Genomic DNA, 20828 nt, shown 5'->3' with positions numbered 1-20828 from the left:
CATAAATGTCCTCTTTGGTCTTCCTCTAGACCTCCTGCCTGGCAGCTCCAACCTCAGCATCCTTCTACCAATATATTCACAGTTTCTCCTCTGAACATGTCCAAACCACCTCAATCTGGCCTCTGACTTTATTTCCAAAACATCTAACATGAGCTGTCCCTCTTATGTCCCTATTCCTGATCCTGTCCATCCTCGTCACTCACAAAGTGAACCTCATCATCTTCAGCTCTGCTACCTCCAGCTCTGGCTCTTGTCTTTTCTTCAGTGCCACTGTCTCTAAGGTCTCACCACCGTCTTGAACACCTTTCCTTTCATTCTCGCTGATCCAACACACCTGACACTTTTCTCCACCCGTTCCAACCTGCCTGCACTCGCCTCTTCACCTCTTTTCCACACTCTCCGTTGCTCTGAACCGTTGACCCCAAGTATTTAAAGTCCTGCACCTTCTTCACCTCGGCTCCCTGTACCCTCACCGTTCCACTTGGGTCCCTCTCATTGACACACATGTATTCTGTCGTACTGCAGTTAAGCTTCATTCCTCTGTTTTCCAGAGCAAACCTCCACCTCTCTAGATTTTCCTCCACCTGCTCTCTGCTCTCAGTACAAATCACAATGTCATCTGCAAACATCATAGTCCACAGAGATTCCTGTCTAACTTCATCTGTCAGTCTGTCCATCACCAGAGCAAACAAGAAGGGGCTCAGAGCAGATCCTTGATGCAGACCCACCTCCACCTTGAACTCCTCTGTCACACCTACAGCACCTCACCACTGTCTTACAGCTCTCATACATGTCCTGCACCACTCTCACATACTTCTCTGCGGCTCCAGACGTCCTCATACAATACCACAGCTCCTCTCTCAGCACCCTGTCATACGCTTTCTCTAAATCTACGAAGACACAATGCAACTCCCTCTGACCCTCTCTGTACTTCTCCATCAGCATCCTCAAAGCAAATACTGCATCTGTTGGACTCTATCCCGATGGATTTTGTACGGAAGTCATGATTCGCATTTTTAGTTGCCATGTGTTTTACGTCAGATGCCCTTTCTGACACAACCCTCTGCATTTATCCAGACTTGGAACTGGCGCAAGAACACACTGGCTTGTGCCCCTTTGTGGTTGCCTTTCTGACTGTGATTTCAAATTCTCCTAAATGAGAACGATGATGCTGTCTGATCACACTCATACATTGACTGTGATATTCTGTATCAATTTTAGCAAAACGGAGGTTTCTACTAGTGCAGTTTTGTCACTGATTAACTGCTGACAGCTGTGGTACGTGAATTTGATGGACCTGATGTCCTGACAGAAAATAGGAATGTCAATACAGTATATTTCACTAAAGTACAAATTCTGCATCAAAGTTTGATGATTTGATCTAATATGTGTAAACTGTCCCCAGTAATTCTATGTGGGTATTAGTAGGAATTCTCACAAAAGTATAATCCTGTCAGGCTCAAAAACCCTCTTATTTTTTCATCTGTTGCTGTTGTTGAGGTGGCACAGTGTACAATGTGTAGCCTTGGATTCACTGTTCATTTAATCAAAGGACACTGAAATCAAAATAAATCAATAACTGACACCTCAATGCTGCATTTACATTATATTACAAAACTTCCACTCTTCCGGGAAATCTTTCTGTAAGACTTTAAAACCTTGTTGCAGGGATTAGCTCCCATATAGCCACAGCAAAATTACTAAAATGATGTTGAGCTAAAACCCTGTCATAAGTGAGCATTCTGAATTCATTCCGAGGGTGTTGGTGGTGGATGGTTGAGGTCAGGACTTGGTGCAGGCCATTCACCTTCTTCCACAGCAAACTTGGAAACTGATCTGTCTACGTTAGCTCACTTTCACTACCAGGGATAACAATTCATTGAGTAGTGTACATTGAAATACTGACAGTGGTTGGTTTTCCTTTTTTCCCCTTCTCCACAAGGAGGCAGTATAGCTACACACTTGCGTCCTGCACAATTTCACCCCTCTACAAACGTTTTGCTAGGGGAAATTTGGATTCCATTGAGCTTGTCTTCTGTTGCACACACTAGGGAAAGAAGATATCTGTAAATAGCAGCTGGGTGTCATATATATTTCCCCCATCACGACCCCACCAAAAGGGGAAAAAATGAAGAGAAAAAGAAAAAAAAAGGGGGGGAGGGGGGGGAATCAACATTAAAATTCCCTCCATATCGCCGTAGGCAACTGTCAACCCCCTGCTCAGCAGCCCCTGTACAGCACACAAAAAGGGGACAGTGAGAGTCAAGCCGTGCACCCTCCACTTGACTGATGTTTTTGTACCACCTCCTAAGCACAAGTGCAGGAGTTATAAACCTGCGCGGTGACATGACACCGCCCTGGACGAGGCAGGAGTATAAGAGGTTGCAGATAGTTGCTTGCATCCACAGGACGTGCTGATTCTCCCCCCGTTTCATGTCAGACTGAACTCTTGTTCTCAGTGCCTCACCAGTAGCTGCCTATGACGACTTTAAGCTGGGCTCAGTAGCTCGGTTATTATCCATGGTACTGCTGTCAGTGTCCTAGAGTCAATAATAATCTTGTCATCTTTTTGTCTGGACTGGAGGAAGGAATCCAGTCATTAGCCAAGTAGTGTGTAGGGGGTTTCCTACAAACACACACAGGCTCTCGAGTTCGTATTTCATGTGCCAAACGTTCAAATAATAACGATTTGCAATTTCCTGATTTTCTGCATTTAGATAAATTGGTCATGAAATGTGATCTGATTTTTACCAAAATCCCACATATCAACAGATGCAATATTTCGAAGCTGAAAAAAAACTCAAACATGATCATGATCTTTCATGAATTTATTAAACACAACCGTTTAACAATGTAATGGCAACAGTGTTTTACTGGTTGAACTTTGGGGTTAGGTATGCATCCCTCTACTAGCTTAACCCTACTTATCAACAGGCATAATAACAGTGAATATATGTTTATGTGATGCATTATTCAAATTTACAGTGCTCGTGTAATAGTGCAGTGCATTGCCAATCAGTCTGCGCTGAAACTGTGCAACATCTGGATTATGACATCTGGTGACCTTAGACATGTGGGTCTGGAAATCTCAAAAGATCTGAATCTTGCCTTAAATTCTGCCATTAATATTCAGGATTTCAGATAGTCATGGATTCAAATATTTGCAATAAGACCAACTATTGTACCCAAAGAAATTGGGTGTTTTGTTGGATCTGTTTCCTTCTCACGATGATGTAATTTTAGTGTAAAAAAAAAAAAGTATCATTTTAAACAGCTTAACTGTGAAACTTCATAAAATGTGCAATTTGCATGTTCCTCCCTGTGTTTGTCTCCTGTTATAATCTGTACTGATCTGCAAACTACTTTATGACAAACTAATTTGATGGAAAAAGACTTTGCAAATATATTAAACTTTTTTCTTGACTCATTGGAAATAGAAAGCCTGTAGGGGTAAAAGCAAACTCTGGGGGATGTGTAACTGATATTTACACTCATAATTGCCTCAAACAGAGCCATGTTCAAGTATGCAGAAGGCATTTAGCTAAGCAAACAAAGATCAAGTTGTAGAAATGAAGCCGGATTGGCTGCGCCCGAGGATCCCAATTGATTCCATCACTGATCAATGTCACACTTTGTTGTTAAATGTGTGATGGTTCACTTGTCCTTTTGTGTGGCAGCAGTTTATCAGCATTTGATCGCACAGCCTGATTTTTTTTATTATTTGTTTTTCTCCAAACACACTTAAACTAAAGTGTTAAAAAAATGGTAAAATTAGACATGTTCTCTCACATATTTCTCAGCCTCCTCTGTGAGCAGACTGTAAAGTGGCAAACACTAACATGCCTGTAATTCACAGACTGGCAGCAATGCAAGTAAGCTGCCTGTACCCTGCACCACAAAGATGCTCCGTCTGTATCTGTGCCTGCAAAATGACATTGCTTAATGAAGTGAACAACCATTGTAAGCTAATATATTTAGCAGTTCACTGAGTTGCAGTGTGAGAGTACGGTATACTTGTCCTCCATGGCCGCCCCGGCCTACGGTGACCAAATCTATACGCCGGCAACGACTGTGTTTGTGTGTCTATACTATTGTCATGTTTTTCCTGAGCCTAGACTTGATCATGAGAATCATAAATGTTCATCACAGAAATGAATCTCACATCTGTCTGCGCTGGATCAAGTTGCACAAGCTGCATTGCTGCTGTCTACAAGATTTGGAAAGCACTGCTTTCTGTATATTTCAGCTCATTTATAGTTGGAGAATTGGTTTTTATTATTTCTGCTTGCCCACACAGTAGCATTGATTCAGAAAATGCATTTTTGTTTTCAGGAGAACAGGGTATGAAAGCAGCAGAGAAAGCAGAAAAAGCAGACAACTCATTGGCTGCTAGTGACTCTGGATCCTTTGTACAGTATTTACATTTTTAAATGAAGCACAAGTCATTTTCTGAGTTTCTGTGCAGTTTGCCTCTTAATCATATGTGGGCCACAAAATCTGCTATATATATATATATATATATATATATATATATATATATAAACCTTCCCTCAGTACAACTGCCAGTAATAAACAGTAACAAAATCTGATTAGTCTCTGAGGGAAGGAATGAAAATATGTAAAACAAGTAAAAATAGTTACAAAATAAAATTATTATACAAGAGTATTTCCAAGCAATGTTTCCACTCATTATGTGGTGAAGACAACAAACTTTCTTTGTCAGTTTTTAGTACACATGTTCAGTCTGGACAGAAAAAAGTAAATTAGCTTCTATCCAGTAATCATGGGTCCAGAATCTGGTCTATATTAAATCTCGTTTCCTAGACCTTTGGGTATCATCCATCCGTGAGCCTGCTTCCCTGGACAATTTCAGATTTCTGTCCCACTTTAAAAAATGTATCTGCCACACATTTACATCAGGTAATACCGGGGCCGGATGAGCTGCTGAAATATGAGTTTGATCTCAACTATGAGGTCAGCTCATCGTGCATAAATGTGTTTCCCTGGCAACATATTCCATTTGAGACATGCTGATGAACGCAGCCGAGTGAGTGGAGTGAAGATCTCTATCTACAAAATCGTTCAGTGGCTGCAGCTGCTCATGATGATGATGATGATGATCTCAGAGCACTAATATTTTAGAATTTAAGGCACAATTGACATATGATGTCTTGGAATTCAAGGCACACATAGTGGATGTGTAGACATTTATTCGCAGAGGGCAGTCAGGACAATCTACTGGCAGTTGCTGTTGGTTATGTAATAGGTAGAAATTAAATTTTTTTGATAGGAACTGAGACTCAGATATTTAAATATACTGGAGGTTGAAGGGAAATTGACCTTTTTTCCTGACTGATGGATTTGGATAATGTAAAATGTAAATGTCACAGTTTTGGATATAAGATTTAGTCAAGATAAATTTTTTTTCCTTTGATTTTGTCTTGTAACTTTTATAACTTGTAGCCTAATGAAAAAATAAAATGAAAAATTCTGCAGGAGACAGCAGGATATGAAAGGTTATGGGTGGATTGTTAGTTACTAAATATTTTTCCGGTGGTTACTTTGTAGTGACTTGGGCCAGTTTTTACACAGAATATTTGAGATAAATTGTTCAAACATTTTGTATCTTAGTTGATGACGGAAGCTCACAGTGTTCAGTGAACAGTGCATTAGAGAAGAGATGTAAGGCGCTTAAAGTCTGGACGAACAAAGCGTGTGACAGTTCAAGGGATCAAACCGGTGACCCTTTTTTTGTACAGAAAGGTCTTTCTAGCAGCAGACTGTAGCATTTGCAAAAAGCTCTCTCGAAAACGTTTGAACGAGGTCACTGACTCTATGAGTTCTGCTCTAAATATTCAGGGCACATATTGATATGCTATTGCATCTGGAGCAGTGGTATTGTTATGATGGATAACGCAGCCACAGCACAGCGTGTTTGAAAAACAAACCAGCCATCCTGTTCTTTGGGACGGAGGTTAATGCAACAAAATCCTGCATGTTCGACATTTGTAACTATACAAAACTGCCTCTAATCCAAGTCTCCAGTGTTTAGAGGAGTGTGTGTGTGTGTGTGTGTGTGTGTGTGTGTGTGTTTTCTGTCTGTTTGTGCATCGATTTGTTTGCTGTGTAATCCTCGATTGTGACAATGGTCAGCGAGATTAGGGGCTAGAGCCACAGCGTCGGCTCTTTTAGGCGGGTAATGGGCAAAAAAGCGTGTTAATTGCCCTTGACTGTTGAAAGTAAATTAATTATTGATCGCTCTCTCGACTCCTCTTCTGTACTTACATACCCTTACAAATCCTTTTATCTCCGGCTCGGAGTAAGAACATTTCCACTTTTCCCATCATTATGCAGGCTGGCGAGGGGCAGGAGCACTAGCCAACCTCTTCAGCCAGAGCCTCCTTTTATTTTATTATTATTTTTTTTTTATCCCTGCTTGTATCTGTGTAGTGTGCTGAAAAGGTCAGTCAGAAAATCTCACCTCAAAAGATGCTTTACCTTCTTCTGTGATAGCTCACTACCTCCATCTCACACCTCTTCTCTCAATCCTCTCCCTCCTCTCTAATTTCCTGAGTTTCTTCTTAATGCTGTTGCTCCTTCCTGCCTTCGCACACACACATCCTGCATGTGCACATGTTCTCTCACCCCCGCATTCGCAGCTGTTACAAATAAATAAGAGAGCAGATGAATAAAAACGAGGGTTGAAATCTAAAGGCTTTGTCGCAAATTGATGACAGCGAATGTAAAGGCGTAGAAGCAGCAGTACAGACAACAGCATCATTATTCTGCCTATTGATTTTCTCCCTCGCTGCTAAAAGGAAAAAAGGCACCTTGTATTTGAAATGAGATATAAACAAAGTCCAACACTGCGCATATATATAACTTTTTCTTTTCTGCTGCTGCAAATGTCAAAACCATTTGGATTAAAGCTTCAGCTTGAAAAGAGACTTGTGTGTGTTTGTCTGTCTGTGCACATAATGTTGGTACAAGTGTAACTAGGAGAGGGAGACATATGTCATTTATTACAAACTTATCTACTGATTGCTGTTATCATGCATCATAGTACTAATGTACATTTTAATTAATTCACCACACTACATCACAACTCAAAGCTGGAGGAGCTAATATGTATGGAAGGATCGACATCACTAAGCAGAACAACACCACTTTAGTCTTCTCTCAATATGCACACGACAAAAACTGGGAAAATTTGAATATTAAAAATTAGAATAGGCTTAAGGGCCCTTACTGTTTATGTGTCTATGTGTATGCGTTGACGATGCCAGCGTAGGCAGCGTCATAGTTCACGCACGCCACAAGGGGGCAGACTTGGGGCAGCGCCGTTACTTCCTGGTGAACTTCTGCTTTTGCACCACATAAACAAACTGTGGCAACACTTGAAGAGGTCAACGTTGAAATCATGGGCGCGTAACAGACAGATATGTATAGTAGATGGACCCAAACCTTCAAAGCTGCTGCTGAGTCTAAAGCGACTCTAATTTCTGATGACGTGCACGGCCGACGATCCAAATCAACACAGGCTGTGCAAAGGGCGCCATTTTGCATGGGCATACGTGTAGTTAAATGACAGTGTGTCAGTGTGAGTATTGAGGGTAAAGGTTCGTACCACACACGCTGCAGGAAATATGTTTATTCCATTGTTTTTCTGGCTAAGTAAAGTATAGAACTGTGATACCTGTGGCTGGAAGCACTAGGTAATAACTAAAGCAGCTGTTACTGCTTGTATCTATTCCTACAACCACGACTCGCTTTTACACTAATGTTGAACACATTTTTCTTTCTTTTTATTTTTGGGCAGAGGTGCCCCCCCAGCCCCCCACCACCAGTGTATCTGCCAAGCTAGGCTAATTAGCTCTGACTACATACATACACACAGACATGAGAGTTGTATTTATGTTCCTAAGGAAGTGAACAAGCAAGTATTGAACTACCTCTTTGGGGACTATTCTGTGTAGTTATTTTGGACTTAACAGTACCTCACACGCATCAAAACACCAGCACAGCGGCAGCAGCTCTTCACTGTGAATGGGACCTGGCTTTACAGTGTTTCATGTGGACTGTTTCATGGAAAGCATTTGATGTAGGATTCGAGAATTCCTCAGTTTGGCACCATCTGATGGCAAAAGCAGCAATGACTCCAAGGTTCTCACAGACCGGCGTCTGCTATTGCTGCTATACAAAGAATATCTCAGTTTCATTTCAACAAACAGCACAAACCTTAAATGGACCTGGAAATGCAGCATCTGTTAATGTATGTCTAGCTTCTTCTAGCACTCTATTTGAAGTTGTACCCGTCTTTATGTACTTACATGACTTTCTCAGACTTTTCTGTGTCCTCGCGGGTGGCAGGAAGGTGTTCATCTCTTTGAGGCTGGGATCTAATGTCCTGCATTTAGGCTTGTTTCACTCTTTGAACAAGAAAGCTATTTCTTGTTGGCTGAGTTTTATGCACCAAACTAATTCAGTGCGTCACGTTGATCCAAGTTAGAGGCAGAAAGTTATCTGTGTAATGAAGACGTTCCCATTTAAATATCAAGTCAAATCTGTTTTAATTGCGTTGCAAAAAATATGTAGAGGAAAAAAAAACAAAAAAACAAAAAAAAAACAATTATTATTATCGATGTGTAAAATCTTCGGATATGATCCCCCAGGAAAGATGATCCACATCAACAACTCATACGCACCGGTATTTACTGCAGATGTAGCTCGTGTGAGTTTGTGTAGTAGTAGTACAAATAGTAATCAACAGTGTAGATAACAGGACCTTGAAGAGCAACAATACACACCCTACTGACAAGCATACGCACAAGAACCACGATGCAGTTAACGAGGACAAAAACAGCCCTTTCTCTCATAAATGCGTGCATCGCCAATCTTCTCTTACCTGAACCGATTGAAGGACAGTTTTAGTCAGTGAGAATGAGAAACATTCACATTATAAATCTTGTGCTTGGTGAAGGACTCTTAGTATATACATATGGCCTTTATTGACAAGCGTCTTCGTTTGGATGGAAGAATCTTTTCCTGTTTTGTCAATGCATGATCCAGCTTTGCAAAATTCTCTTCAAAATTCTCTTCAAAATTGTATGTTAGTCGGAAACCTTCTATCAGAAAGAGATGAAATTATACCTGCCTCAGAAATTGTGTTGTTGCATGGGCAGATATCTGTGTAAAGGGTTTCCTGTCATTCCTTCCTTCATACTTTCCCATTGCTTGACCCATGAATGATTCAGGAGCCACTGTGTTTGTTGCAAATAGTCATCCATTTTTTATAGCAGCTTTAACTTGAAAACCTTCTCCTGTCCCGAACCACCCCGCTGGATCACGGTTGGATTTTCATCACTGGTGGATGAAGTGCCACGCTGGCCTTTTTTTTTCTGAACTGCCCAGATGCATGAAATCATAAATTGTAGATGTGGTACTGATGGAGTCCCTTGTTTCTCTCTGATGACATTTCCATACGTGGCTCGCCGTGGAAAATGTCATTTTGGCTCATGAGTATCGCAATGCCACATCGCCTGTCATGGTAAATACGATACCGTAAATGTTTCCAAACAGCATAAAAACAGACCTTTTTATAAATGATCGCTATTTTGCATATCTTCTGCACCAGCCCACATGGTTTATTTTACCCAAAGCACACTGCATTTGCTTTTCAGTGGGAAGACAAATGCATGCACATCACTAATTGACTGTGCGTGGTTATATGCTCTTAGATGTCTGTTGAGTCAGCCCCATTTCAGGCCACTTCCTGTATAGCTGTCTGGGTAAGTAGCTATTTACTGAATGAGCAAAATATCAAATGATACAAATGCCTTATATAAGAGATACTCTGTTAGAAAGAGAGAAAAACAGCCAAGTTGATCCTCAGACCCCAAGCTATTAGTCAAGGTAACCACACATCAACTTTTCATGGCTGTGCCGTATCACAGAACAAACACTATAGCGCACTGAAGTATTTATACCGTGATGTAATTGAATTTTGACCTCAAGAATAGATATAAAGCTGCAGTGTGGCAGTGACCTGAGTAAGAGCTGGGATTGGGTGCAATGGGGCTATCCAAAATTTCTCCTGGGGCGGAAAATAAAAAAAGAGCCAGTCATGTTTCTGCCGGTGTGTGAGATTTTGCCTGAGACAGCGCCAGTGTACACGTGTGTGTGTGTGTGTGTGTGTGTGTGTGTGTGTCTGGATGCAGTGATTTCCTGCCTGCCTTGAGGGGACAGTTATCTCCTCGATTTTTCTTTACCTCAAGCTAGCAGCAGACTCTACAGCCACCTAAATCTGCAACTGTGGAGGTGAGAGTGGCAACCGTATTTAGCTAAATGTTCTCCTTCTTTTTATTTTTCTCCCCAGGAGCCTCAGCTTGTAGAAGGAGTTCAAACGGAAGTTATCTTGTCATTTCCCCCACACCACGCACCCCTCTCTCAATTCAATTCTCTCTACCCTTGCCTTTCTTTTCCTCTCTTTCTTTCCCTCTACATCCCAAGATTAATAATGCAGCATAACTGATCCCCCCCCCTCTTATTTTATCTTCAGCAGATAGTGCTCAGCCAGCACAAGCTAATTTTAGAGGATGACACTGCTGAGTGCTTGCGATAAGCAGCTCACAATGAGCGGGACGTTATTTTCTCCCTCTCTCAGGTTCCAGTCCTTCTCAGGTGGAAATCACTGTAAACACAGCGTGTCCCAGATCTCGCAGATTGCAGAAATTTCAGAACATTTTTGCATCATTCATTACCCTGAGCTTTAAAGCATGCGTCTGACTTGCCTCTTATGTCTTTTCCTTTTTGTCTTGTTCGGAGGTGCAGATATAAAGTTACAGTGTATTACAAAATTAGCACTTAAGGTTGTGATGTCTGCACTCATCCAGTGCAAATGCAGCTGTTTGCCTTTGAAAGAACAGGCTGTAATTGTAGTGAGGCGCAGCTGAAAATGTTTGTTCCAAAATGAGATAAATTAAAAAAAAAAAAAAAAAAAAAGTGACATTGTCTCTGAGATAATCATTGATGTTGCGAATTCAAAACACATTATGCCCCTTTTTCGAGGAATAACAAGGGCCTTCAGAGACATATTTTCAGCAATTAACAAAGAGGTTGAGTCGATAACGGCAGGGGGCCCTAGATCTCTGCTTGGCATGGCAACCTAACTGTTTGCCATTCCATGCTTGGAGCCCACAGTGCAAGTGTTTATCATACAAAATGTATTATTCATTTCCAAGCCTTCAAAAATATTGACCTCAGTATTTGTCTAATCTAATCATGTTTATTCTATCTTGCCCGCAGCATGTAAATCATGCTGAATCAGCTTTAATTACACCGGAGTGGAGTGTGTCTACTTTTGAGGTAGTAGAGATTAGATTCAAGGATGGGATTATTTTATTGCTATCTCTGTTTTTTTTTTTTGGTTTTTTTTCGCTGCCTCCTACTCTGTTTGTGTATTGCTGTGCTGACATGTGGGCATATGTGCATGTGTGGTCTTATCTGACAAGGGAGATTATTGGTATTTATAGGAGGTAATAGATAACATGGCCGTACATCCAGCCAAACTGACAACAGCAGGAGAAGCAATATATATCCTATCACCACTGTTCATTTTCTGCGAGTGGTTTAAAATGAGAAGTCAGTTGCTGGATGATACAGTGGAATCTGTGTGACACAGACTGACGCTGCTGTATAAGGCATTGCTGTAAGTAATGCTGGTAAACCACCTGCAGTGAATGTGCTACTTGCTCATAACTTAGGGCGGTTTCTGTCTGCAGCAACACATTATCTGTTATAAAATCTTTCCAGAAGACATTTTAGCAGCTGGTATCTTTACTGTGCCTTCACACTTTTAGCCACTGTGCTGATTGCAGAATAGAAAAGCTTCAATTATTCTAAGCAGCACTTTGGAGTGCGGAGCAAAAGTACTACAGAAAAGAGGAAGTATAAAAGGAAATAAAGCCCCGGTCACACCACATTTGAAACATTAAACTTGTGCTGGTGCTTTTGCTGTGCGAGCTTTGGGAGTCAATGCTAAACCAGCTCTGTTGTTCCATCCACTTAATTTTGATCTGAACCGAAACCACCTCTTTTGGGTCATATTCAAACATGTATTTGTTTGCTCCGGTCCCGTTTGGAAACTTGGTCCACTTTCCTCTTGGTTCAGTTTCCTTTAAAACATAGAAAAATCCCATTGAACCCAAATGCATTATGAGAAATCGTGTGCGAATTCTCTTGTCCACTGACTGACTTAATGGATCTGTGGCGGAAACATGAAATCAAATACAGGAAGCAGATCCTGTTCTGTACCAGTGAATATTTCTAGCAGTGGAAAATTGCTATGAAAACATGGAACAACCGCGCAATTAGCATTTGTTCATAACCGTGGTGATTATCTGGGCAATAAACCAAGCAAAACATTGAAGCAGATGCTGGATGCGTGTCGAAAAAACATTTTAAAAAAAACCCCAAACACCTCTTAAAACTTTGGAAAGAAGATGAGCTGTCAAATAGCGGCTTGGCTAAAACATTGAGGTCAGGTCACGTTCGCTCCAGAGTTTGTTTGGGACTTGGAGCGAGACCACATCAAGTAAAGAGCCTTGCGATGTTTAGACCTGCAGAAATGAAATACACCAAAGGGGGGAAACGAACCACAGTTTGATTCAGCTGGACTAAGCGGGGTATGAAAATTCCCTTAGTCAGACAAAATTCTTGTTCTTTGCTTCTGTTTCTTGTGGATAAAATCTGTCGTGCCCTTTCCTCGCACAACCCCTCTCAACACAATACAACATATACATTTTTTTTCTCCTCACATATAAACTGGTGTTGCACACAAACCAAGAAGTTAAAAATCATCGAATCGTGTTTTGTGCTTTTATGTGCTCATGTGTCTAAACCAGCATCACTTCATTAAGCACAGAGTACGAAAAAAAGTCAAAGTTCCCTTCAGAAAATGCCAACACAGAGCTCCTTTGTTCTTTACACTATGAGATGTATTATTGCTGTAGTGTTGGCAGTAATAATCTCTGTCGCTGCTAAAGGTTAGAGGAATGTATGCAGAGATTCTTGTCGTATTCAAATGAATGTTTGACAAATGAGTTTCCCTTGAAGACATATGATACATTATTAGCATTTTATTATAACTAATGATGTGGGTGATCAGGATTATGTAGAGGAGATAAATCATTTCCCTTTCCTTCATTTAGAGAATGACAATGCTTTATGACTCTTTGCTGGGCATTAGACCTGGGTCAGAGATTACATCTTTAGTCGATTTTGAAGGGATACTTTCAACCTGGGTCTTATTTTGGTGGTGTTCACAATTATGACAATTGATCGCGTTGCAAATTTCGTCCACAGCGCTGTGGAGTTCAAGAGCTGTTACTTTCTATTGAAAGGGCCACTAAAACTCCCACTGGCCGTACCCAAAAGGCAATTTAAGCAAAACCCAATCTTGCATGTGCTTCATTCTACTAAGGGAGACAACTGTGATAAAAGGCACCTGTCGTATGTGTATATTGCATTAATACTAGTAATAATCACAGTATCCACAGGAGAGATTCCAGCTCCTTCATTTATATTGCATTTATACTGCAGTGATAAGTCCCCCCTTTGGATATCTATAGTCCATTAATACAGTAATGATAGCAAAGGTGAAGGTCCCTCGCAATGCATCCATCTTACATTAGTCTTGTAGGAGCTTCTGCGACCTATTGCTTTAAAAAATGTGTTAAAGTGGAACTGAAGACTTGCACTGTATATTGCGACAGCGACCTCGTATCTCAGACAACTAGGTTTTTCAGCTATTCCTTTTGCGACCTGACAGCGGGGAGGCAACGAATTTGAATCTTTTTTGACCGTTCTCTTCTAAGGGCACAGCAACACTATAAAAGCAGGGCTGTGGTGAGGAGTGAAAAATGGTTTGTGTGACAGGGAGGGGCCTTGGTGGGTTTTATAAGGCCGACTTTGAGACGGACTAATAAACATATAATACTAGTGAGAGACACCATGTGAATACACAGACCGCTCTATCTATCTTACCTACGCAAGACTAATGTCTTCCAAACTATACTGAGAGACAATTCAAGTTAAGAGTGTTGGCTGCAGAAGCACGGAAGCAGCCTCTGTTTGGGGATTTCAGTCTAAATTTGAGACTTTGCTTCCTTTATTCAACCACTTCTTTATGTGCCGTGGCCATTAAAACAGAGTAAACACATGAACTAGCTTAATTGAAAAGAAGGAAAAAAAACAACTCCTTTGTTTAATTGGCATAAGTTGAAGTGTTTCTTTCCAGAATGTTCTTCAGTTGGCATTTACTGACCAACGCCGATACATCTTTGAATTGTTTCTCTTCTGCAAGTGGGCCCACAGTGAACCCCCCCCCCCCCCGTTTCGCAAGATGCTCCTGATAATGCTCGACAAAAACAATTAAACCCCTTCAGTTATGGCAGTGAGCATGGACAATGTGTCTCTGTGTCTCCGTATTCATCCGACACAGCGTGCCGTTGGAATAGGACCAATGTGGTTGAAAGGATCACCAATTTTTGCAGCCTAGGTTTTACCAACATTCTTCAGCCGTCCAAACCTGTTAACAGCCCTGCTGCTTAATATCCAATATCCACGGCCAGTAAAAAGGAAACAACTCTTTGTGTCTCATTTTACATTCATTGAAGTGGGTACCCCACGCTGTTTTTAATGCAGGTGTTGCATCCGCGTTAATGTGGCGGAACGAGAACAGGTACTCTCACTGTTCCCCTCGGCAGCTGTAAACTCGCAGGGTCTTGCAATCATCAGAATTGTCTTACATTCAGGGTCCTTGTGTTGTTGTGAAACTGTGTTTACTTTTCTCATGTAGCTGCATTTTCTCAACCTGTCGGCAGTGGCTTGAGGGAATGAGCTCTTTTTCAGACTGTCTTAGATAGTCCACAGGGAGCATGTGTGAACTTGTTGCATTCATTCTGGGGTTTGACAGTGAACAGTAGGAACAGCTATGATTTTGTTTCCCCGGAAATTAAAGGTTAAGACCGTGACTCAAAACATCCTGTGAAAAGCATTTTGAAAAACAGCATTTCGATGATTTCCAGTAAATAACGTCTCTGCGTCGATCACATCCAGATTTCTTTACATATGTGTGATGTGGTGCATGACTTTTTTTTTCATCTTTTTTTTTAAAGGCCGGTAATGATTGGGAAAGTTCCAGCCTTCTTTTCCGCACAGATGGACAGCCTACAAGCCAGACCCTTGGAGCTGGCCGAATGGGGCTAAGCCTCAAAGCACATCATGCCAGCTGCTAAAATTCAGAGCCACACAGCAGTGAAAACAAACGTGCCCTGCACCTGAACTCAAACTGTTTTATTTATTTTTTTCCTCAGAATACAACGGTGTTATCTTATTTTTTTCTACGTCAGCGACTGATGTACAGTATATAAATCTTTCCACTGACAAAAGAGAGGAATGGTTCTGCAAGTTGAGGGACATATTGCATGCCTTCACAATCTTAATAATGTTAAATAAAATGCCGGCTTGGCTGTGGGTTCAGATGGAGCTGAGCAAGCTTTTGATTGAAAGATAAATTGTGAATGCTGACTGCTCATTTGTTCCACTGACTATGGTCTAATAATACCCTCAAGCCCTTCATTTTGTCGCACAGTGTTACTCTGAAAAATATCGTTTGCAAAGAGGTCGAAAGAACAAAAGATGAAATCTCTATGCAGTAAGTGAAATGATTCAATAGGGTGGGTTTAATATCAGCGCCATCTTCCAATCTTCCAATAATATTGGCCTTTTCACCAGCTGGTCCTTGTATTCGGGTTTTAGATCCAGAGTCGGCATTAAAAGATTTTAAAGCGCAGATTCATCAGCAATCCTATCACAACTCAATCAAGCATTACGTAAGATAATCAAAAGCTGCGGACTGTGTGCTTTTTCAGGATTGATGTAGAAAACCATTATTTGTGGGGTTAAAGAGTACTGCCATTCCATCATGGTGAGACCATACAAGCAAATAATACACACACAGGACATTTTTTGAGGACCACTGTCGATTAAAAGCCATTGACAACATTGAATAAACTTTAAAGTGCTGAGGTGTTCACTTCTTGCAGCTTGTCTGGTTTGAATGATTCACATTTAAATGCACCTGATTTTAACTTAACTTAGTCAAAAGTTAAGGACATGATTGCCGTTAGTTTCAGTCTTACTTTAGTAATCAAAAGTTAAAAGGTTCAAGTTTGCAGGCAGTGGCGCATCTAGAGGGGTGACAATAGTCACAATCTGGCAACCCCACTGGCCACCCCAGGCAGCACAAGAGTTCTTCAGTTCTTCAGCGGGATAAAACCCAGAGTCATTTCGACTGAATAAACAACCAAAGACATTTTATTGACAATTGTTACATGATTGGATTTATTTTAGTGATAAAGTTTTCTATAAGGGTGATTTCACTGAAATGTGCATTAATTTGATCTCCTCCCACACAGACAATGAGTAATTCCATCATATCCTCCGTGTGTCTGCTTTTCATACCTGCTTGTGATTATTAAAACCAATACACCCTCAAAATCTTCCCAAAATATCACGTTTGTTTAGGGTAGTTTTTCTCCAATCAAGAGCAGCGTAAATATCACTGAGAACAGATTACGTTTCTCATTGCTGCTTCACAATAAGAGACGCCCAAAGTTTCGAATAACAAATGCTTTTAATGTGAAGGTGCAACAACAGGAAATGTTTTGTTCTCATGGCAACTTTACTACCAGAATGACTGCGGCCTTAAACAGAATTTTAACATTACGCAGATTAGAAGCTTTTGGATCAGAGTCAAGAACCGGATCGGAGCCTGTGTCTTCGGTGACTCTGCCAGCGGTCTGATGTGGACAGTTTGTGGACAGTTTAAAAACTTCCAGTGCGGAAAAATTCGCTGCACAGGACCAGAGCTAACCCGTTAGCTTCAAGCTAATGCTATCTCCATACACAGTTATTTTTCCTGACCTAGTGACTTTGTACAACACTGGACACGTGGAGAAGAAGCTGCGTTTGTCTGATGGATAATAACCCGCCACGGCTAATAACATGTTTTTGCACAGAGGACCACGAGCAAACATCAGCTGGATTCAGGTAAGACATTACCGTTTGGCTGCTTGATTTACTTTACGTAAACATTTGACAGAATACGATTAAATGTCATTTATATGGCTTTTTTAAAACGATATAATCAGTGTGGCGCTTGGTACCTGTGGCTTCTTTTACAACTACATTAAGCGCAGCGGTTGGAGCAAACGCCCCCAGACTCAAGTTTAAAACCAATATGGTGTTTATCTGTGATAAGAAATGATCCCCCTGTTTAACTGGGCTAAACTCCAGTTACCAAGTAGAATTCTCTTGATAGGATTTGTCTAAAATGTGCAGCTTTCCTCGATCAGCCCCTCAAAAAGCAAATTCTTTGTCGCTGGTTACTGTTCCGGTTTTTAAGAAGCACATATGCCGTAGCCTACTGGTGTGATGATAAAATGGGGTTGTGTCAACTTCACTCGGAAATGTCAAAGTCGATCAAACATTGTATCCTGAGCTTGAAATTGGCCTCGCATGTCTGTGGAAGTTGAAAGAGAGGAGCAACCATGTCATGCGGTAGGTTTACACATAATGCAACCAGGTCTTCATGTGTGTTAAAATCAGTTTATTAAAACTCATTCACAAAAATCAAGTACTCATTGCACTTGTTTTTTCTTTCATGAATATTTGGAAAAGGCTGGTCATGTTTTCACACCCTCTGTCCAGCAGGTGTCAAACAACTATTCATATTTACCCTTCAAACATATAGAGGAAGGATGATGGTGGACGCAGACTGAAGACAGCTCTATCCTACAACATACATTAAGTGCAAAACGTTGCATCGTCTCATTTTGAAATCGCAAAAAGATTAGTGCTAGTGTTAAAGTAGACCACTGCAAATGTTCCGTAATCATTAGTAGCAACAAGTGAATATAAAGAAAGTTAAAGTAATGAAACTTCTTCCTTCGCGTCTCTAGCCTCCTCCAGCCCCTCTGAGCAGTGTTTGCATGCTTTCAGGTGTACTCGCAGCCCATTCTTTGTGGCATAATTGTTCCAAGTTTGCCAGATTGCGTAATGGTCTGCAAAGAACAGCCTTCTTCATGTCTGTCTACAGGTTTTCAGTGATGAGTCTGCAGACTGGAAATGATAAATGGTAAAACATCAACCTGGTTCTATCTAGACCATTTCTGAGTTGACAGTGTGCTTTGGATCATTGTCTTGTTGAAGGATCCACTCCCTCTTCACTTTTAGGTTCATGACCAATGGGAACTTTTGCTTTAAAATCTTCTGATACTGGCCTGTATTTATTCTTCCTTCTACTTTGCAGAGCAGAGCCCCAGGGCCTGATATACCCCCAAAACATCAGCGAGCCTCCACCATTTTAGAATGCGGGTTTTTTCTTACCACACATATCTGTATGAATGTCATTAGACCACATGGGATTGTTAACGTGCACCTTAGCAGGGATGAGGGGTTAGTGCTGCTACCTCACAGCTAGAAGGTCCCTGGTTACAGTCCGCCAACCAGCTGCAGCCTCTCTGTGTGGAGTTGCATGTTCTCTCTGTGCTCTCTCTGATTTCAGTCGCATGTTCTCTCTTTGCTCTCTCCGATTTCAGTCTCTAAGCCTCTAAGGACTTCGTCAGGTCCCCCGTTGTTTGTTTTAGAATCCTACGTAGCTCCTGAGCAATTTGTCTTGGTCTTCCACTTCTCGGAATGGTCTTAGTATTAGGCTCCTCACAGTACTGATAACCCTAAATTTAGATCCTTGTCCAGCTTTAAAAAGTTTTACCAATTGCACTTTGAGGTCTTCTGAAAACTGTTTTCCTGATCCCATTTTGTTCCTTCTGATAATAGAATTTTGTGCTAGCTAAATATGAAATATGTATTATTTTGATTTCATTTTCTTTGCCATTTTAATATAAGGGCTAACAAACTTTATCTTACTATCTTACATTTTCATAAATGATTTCTAAAGATGCTAGGAGTGCGGCAGAACAAGCAGATCACTAATCGTCTTTTTCAATGGGTGATTGAAGCAGAAAAAAAAAACATAGCTGATGTGGTCAGTCGGAAGTTAATGTCTACAACTAAAACCGTTCTTCATGCTATTCTTACAACTAGTAAAACATAATTTGATCCAAAGATTTGTAACATATCCTTTTACAGTTATTACTGCAGTAGCTGGTCAGTGGAAAACTGCATTAAATTGCCACAAAGTGGAAATTATGATAATTTAGCATCTTTTACGTTGATGCTGCACATTTGTCTTACAGCCTCTTGTAGTATGTTGGAAAGCATCCATTGGTGCAGCAAAAGTTATGACCCATACCCCCAGTGTCCCTAATGCCCTGTCAATATAGCAGACAGGGCAATTCGGTAGGAGACCACTGGCAAAATTATAAGAACATTCTTCTTATTGTGGAGCTGAGCTAAGCAGTTGTGAGGAGCTGATATAGTCCTTTTCCCCCATGTATTTATTTTTAACAGCACATCTCAGTCTTGAGTGTTAATTGAGACTTTTCCATGTTTCCCTCCTGTGCTCTAGGTGCCCTAGAGATGTTACTAATGTATTCCCTTTTCTCTTTAGTGTAGTGCTGTTTTTACCTTACCTTTCAAAAAATATTCCTAATAATGTCAATCCCAGGCCAGTAGTTGTAATAGTCATGTTGTGGAACTGTATTCTGAATTTCCACTGCCTGTCTCATAAAAAAAAGGTATCTCGATATTTAGCAGGTAAAAGCATGTTTTGTCAAGCAGCCTCAGGAACTATCACCCGAGGTTAACCACTCAGGGCTACTCAATGCCCAACAAGGGTTGGTATAAATATTGCTTTCCAAATTTTTTGTTGGAGCTTTGAGTCAGATTTTATTGCAGAAACTGTGCATGACATATAATGAATGTCACTACAGCTTAAACTAGGCACATGAAAATGCTCTTTCCTTGTAAAGACTGGGACATGAATATGTAGGATAACAGAAACGCATACTTTCTGCAAGAGCTAATATTAGACATAAGGTATGACAGGATTTGTCATTTCCATATGAAACATGACATATATAGATAGAGATAGGAAAACTCAACTGAAAGGTCATGGTTTCATGGTGGGTTTTGATCAACGAGAGATTTCTCATCAAACAACGAGTACAAATACTAGTCACGGTGTAATTGGACACCTCATACGTTACAGACTTGTGTGCATCCAGACCTGACACGTGTAAGTGTAACTGTACTCTTAGAGCGTGTCCTTAGTCCCCTCAGCTGCAAATGTCTTGTCTGTTACCTTGTGTTCCTGTCTGAAGTAAGCCTCTCTGTAGTTTTCATTTTCTGCTCATGATTTTGTGTGTTCCTGGGAACTTATAATCCCTCGTGTCTGCATTCGGGTCCTGTTTAACAAGTGTGACAGGAAAAGGGTGTGATGACTTCATAAGAGGAAAAAAGCCCATGTTACCCCAATAGATCACATATTGTGGGAAAAAAAAAAAAGAACTAAATTGTGACTAATTATGTTGGGTTACTGAGAGAAATAGTGAAACAAAAAAGCTCCCGCTCTCTAAAAGGTGTCTTTGAATTATCTCGTTTTATTTCAAAAGCTTACGTGGATGAGTAGGAAAACAAAATGAAAGCCTTCTTCAGTGTCAACTAGCCACATTGTACCACTGCTAATTCGGCCTAAAATGGCTGAGCCCTCATGTCAATCGAAGACAACAAGACGCAAATGAAAAATACGTTAAGTAAAACCAATTAAAATTAATAACCTACACAACCTGAATCAAAATTTGGAC

The sequence above is a fragment of the Channa argus genome, chromosome 10 (genome assembly GCF_033026475.1).
Source record: "Channa argus isolate prfri chromosome 10, Channa argus male v1.0, whole genome shotgun sequence".
NCBI classification, from domain to species: Eukaryota; Metazoa; Chordata; class Actinopteri; order Anabantiformes; family Channidae; genus Channa; species Channa argus.
The sequence above is the reverse complement of the archived record's forward strand: the minus strand, read 5'-3'. Positions refer to the sequence as shown.